This window comes from Vanellus vanellus (assembly GCF_965231255.1).
Source record: "Vanellus vanellus genome assembly, chromosome: 5".
Taxonomy (NCBI): domain Eukaryota; kingdom Metazoa; phylum Chordata; class Aves; order Charadriiformes; family Charadriidae; genus Vanellus; species Vanellus vanellus.
In genome coordinates, this window is record NC_138910.1 from 65,015,332 (window position 1) to 65,019,771 (window position 4,440).

Here is a 4,440-nt window from a genome sequence, read left to right on the forward strand (position 1 = left end):
TAAACACACAAACACACACACACACTTGTGTACTTTGTCTGCACTGCAGAATTGTCCTGGGATAGCACTGTGCTGTCTGTAGAGCTCTGCTAAAAAGCCTGACTTTCTTATACCGAAAGAGCGCTGCAAATATTAACACATTGTCGAGAGTGGGGCAAAAAAAAAGCAAGAATTATTATCCCAGAATGTAACAAATCTAAAAATAAATTGGCTTCATTTTCACCTATTGCAGACCAATGGGGGTAAAACAACTTTAATTAGTCTAACAGGACAATAGGAATGAATTGGCTTGGTCACAAGATTTTTGCAGGATGACACTGATGGTATTACTCTCCAACTTCAAAGATTTGGAAAGATGTGGCTGCTAACACTGGAGAATAGAAACCTGTTTTTCATCAACTAGGCTGGCCTGACAAATTAAGTCTGTGGAGTCATTAGATTAAGATAAGAGCTTATCTCCTAGACTGACATTTATTCAGAGGTTTTTATGCTGCTCAGCTAGTAATTAGTGCAGTTGAATTTTTAACACTGCTTTGTCCAGTCATTTGACAAATTTGAAATATATACAGTTTTGATTAAAAAAAACCCAAAAAACTAAAATCCAAGAAGACAAAATTATTAGCTTAGAAAGGTTTTAATTTCTGGAAGAGTTGAGATGGTGCTGAAAATCTTCAAGCAGGTCAGAAGCACTTCTGCTGTTGACTCGTTTCCATATGCAGATTGAGAAGCCCCTTAGACTAAATTTTTAGGCACTAAGCAGCAGTTATCTGTAACAAATCTCTAACTTCTTTCATGCCCATCCATTTTGTAAATCTGATGCTTTACAGGGGCAGGAATATGGTGAAGGCTGCACTCCTGCTCCTTAACGCTTGTCTGCATCCTTCAGCAGTCAGGTTGGGATTTCAGAGGCGGGGGGGGGGGGGCGGGAGGCAGTTTCAAAAGGATTCTTCTCTCATACGACTGATTTCATGGGATAAGGTTTATTTTTCCTGTCCTAATTTTCTTGTAATTACAGATGGATTGTTCCACAGTAAACTAACGCATTACTTTTGGACACATTAACATTGCTTTAGACCAACAAATATCACTTTTTTTTTTTTGAACAGCTCATTTTGAGTAACTGAAGATCAGAATTGGATTAATAATTAGTGATTAAATGGATGAGTGTTTGTTCATGAACTTTGACAGGTTTGTTACAGCTACACCCTGTTATTGCTGTTACGGTGGTTTTTTTGTCCGAAGTGCAGCCATCTCAGCATCTACGGTTGTTACCTTTAGAAATACACAGGCAACGGAAGTTCATGGTGGTAAATTATGGTTCATCCAACTACTTTATTCCTATGATTACCGGCTTTCACACACAAAAAGAGAAAGCATGGACTCTGGAAAGGCCCAGATGATCTCAGTCTGCCTGCTTGGAAAATAAACTGTCCTTTACGTTTTACACCTTACTGCCAAGACCCCTGAAGTCCATGAACTCACAGGCCCAGGGCAGTTGGTTGTAGAAGCCAATGGGTGTTGGCACTCACCTGCACTTCTGAGGCCGAAGCGGCACTGGTAGAGCAGGACACAGGCTCTAAGGCCAACTGGGACCAGGGTCTGCATGCTGGCTTTTCATGTCCACTTCTGTGGGTTTGGCTTTTCCTGGTATTTATATGACACCAAAGCATGAAAGGAGTTAAGCATCTCATAAGCATAACAGCTCTTCCATGGTGCTGCAGATAGGAAGGGAGGCATGAGGCAGGGAGTGATTTCAGAGCTTTGTATAACCAGGAGTGAAACCCCACTGCCCTCCACTTTTTGAGCACGACCCATGACCTAGACCTGCCCTGACTCCTGTTTCAAAGCAGATGCTTTCAGCCCTCTGTGGTGGTAAGACCCCTGATACTTCCCACTGGAGGTGTGAAACCCTGTATAGTAAATTTAAACTCCATGACAATCATTGCCACTGGGCACCCCACCCGTGCCTGGTCTGCAGGTGAGACCTCAGCTTATGGTCAGGAGTGCCTAGAGGTGGAGATGGAGACAATATACGTGGCAATGCTCATAAAATGGCCTGGAAAGAAATTTGCATCAAGCTGAACCACTTGCATCAATCTCCCAAAAGCTTCAAGTACTGTTTGGCAGACAAATTTCTTCTCCTCTAAATTTTAGCTGTTAATGCTGCTTTTGCTGTCAGCCAAGTCAAAAATCCCACATAACTCTCAATGTATAACTCGCTTCCCGGCTGTTGAGGCCCAGCAGAGAGAAGTGGAACCCGTTCCTGAACGTTGGGTGAGCATGAGGGGAAGACCCAATTTCTGGTGTCTCTAGGGAGGAGCATGGCCTGAACAGAGGGAGGGGGAGGGATTTTAATTCAAGCTCCCCGGGACTTGTGGCAGTAGCATCCCCATTTTCCTGGGTTTGTTTATTTTCCTGTGTTGTGCATTGCTACATTGTACATTGCTACAGAAGCTGGATCGTGTCAGCCCTACCCAAGCAAGCTTCAGTCTGTTAGGCTGTTAGATAAAAGAGGAAAAGTTGCCATCACACACACACACACAGAGACACCGAAGAAAGACCGCGCCTTTGGGACAAAACCCCAGCTAAGATGAAACTATTAACATCTCATTTTGATGGGCTGCGGCAATAGCAGCGTACAGGTGTCTTGATGTTGACTGTCACAGCTGTCCTTCAACAGTGCTGGCTCATGGGACAGTGCCCTGGCCCCAGAGCCATTTCAGACACCTCCTAGCCTGCTGCCCATCCATGGGGTTTTGTCTTACAGACTGCTGCCACCCTCCTGTACTTTCATGGGAGATACCACTGACCTGCACCTTTACCTTGGGTCAACAATTTAAAGGCAACTGCTGCTTGATAGTGCACGCAAAATGAATTATTAGTCTTGGTTCTGGCCTAAGTGTCTGGAGACTGAGACCTTCGCTGGCCCCACACAGAAAGCCAAGGGCTGACAGAAGCACTAGCAAAAGACAAGTCCCAACAGGTCAAGGGAAGGGGCATTGCAGACTAATAAACTCCGTTACTACGAGGAGAACTTTGTTCAACTTCTGATGCCAGAAAGGACAGCCTGAACTGGCAGGTAAATCTCCCTGAAGATAGCGGAAATAGAGGTTAGAGCACCATATTTATCTCAGGCTACTTAGTAAATAGTGAGATACTGCAAAAAGAGAATTGAAGATTTAGCAGCAGGAAGGTGTCATTGAATGGCAATAACAGTGTAACCATGCTTTACTCTGCCTTCCATTTGCAGTGTCCCGCTCTCAGGTGGATGATTGCACTTCAGCATTGGCCAAGGTCAGACAGGTGAGAGGGAATTTTTTCTCAAGTTTCTAGTGTTCCTAAGCAATTTTGAAAATGAGAGAAAAGGGCAATAACTTTTTTTAACTGGCAAATATGTTTTCAGTGTCACCAGAAAATGCTGCCTGTCAGCTTAGACGTTAGCCTGATTTTGTTTTGATAGCTTTTGGCTTCTAAGTTTGGTACAAGAGGTACTCGTGTCCCAGAAAAAAAAAAAAAAAATGCTTGCCCTTTTTAACTGGATTCCATAGGCTGAAATTTATCCATGGTAAATGTTTCACAGTACAATAAATTATGCAGCAGGTGCCACACAAACATCCTTTACTCTCTGAAATGAAGGTTGGGCACTCAGTAGCACAAGTATATGATGTAGCCGTCCAGCTGTTTGTGTTTTCTCCAGGCATTCAACACTTCTCCCAAATAACTACACTTCGCACTTCTGTAGCACACATCCTGTGACCCCACAGGGCAGTCACAAAGGTGGGGTAAACACCTCTATTTCTATTTTATAGGTACTTAGCACGTCTCAAATGGAAGCTCAAGGCAGGTTGTGTTGAACATCTAAGTTTGGAGAAGTCTTTCTGGAAAGCTGATGGAAATTATTTGCTCAAATATTAGTGGTAAGGCAAGTGGTCAGTGGTCAATGCAACTGTTGGAAGGTGGGTTCCCTCACACCGTGTGAAAGTCCCCCTCCAATACCCCAAGCTTCTCCCCATTTTGTTTTTCTGTTGTACAGTATTCATTAAACCCTTTCCTGTGACATGCCATTGCCAGTGTGCCAAATCCTGAGCAAATCACATCCTCTGTTCTTCTGTAGCAGATTTGTGAGATAATCTATTATAGATTAATCATTTCAGTCTTATGGTGCAATGTCAAAAATAAATTGGGGTTATGAAGCTGGAGGGGAGCCACTTGGGGGATGGTGTGTTCTCATTGACGCTCCTTATTTGACTTTGAAAACAGTGTCACGATGAGATTTTTGAAGCTGATTGTTACCCCGTGGAATCCAAATCGCAAGGTAAAAATGCTGTGGAGTAAGTTTTCATCTCCACAAATATCATCTCAGTGTTGAACTGTAGATGATTTTCAGGCTATTTCCTTCCCTCGCCTCACAACATGAAACTTATCTGGGCTGATCCATTA

At 43.4% G+C, this 4,440-nt stretch overlaps 1 long non-coding RNA gene across 1 annotated transcript in view; it reads left to right on the forward strand.

Moving 5' to 3' along the window:
• Positions 1-1,103: 1,103 nt before the first annotated feature.
• Positions 1,104-4,440, forward strand: part of LOC309672879 — an 8,326-nt gene continuing 4,989 nt past the window's right edge. Inside the window, exons 1-4 of the long non-coding RNA XR_014269268.1 lie at positions 1,104-1,188; positions 3,251-3,303; positions 3,810-3,922; positions 4,261-4,315. This is a non-coding gene — a long non-coding RNA (uncharacterized lncRNA). The remainder of the gene's footprint in view (positions 1,189-3,250; positions 3,304-3,809; positions 3,923-4,260; positions 4,316-4,440) is intronic.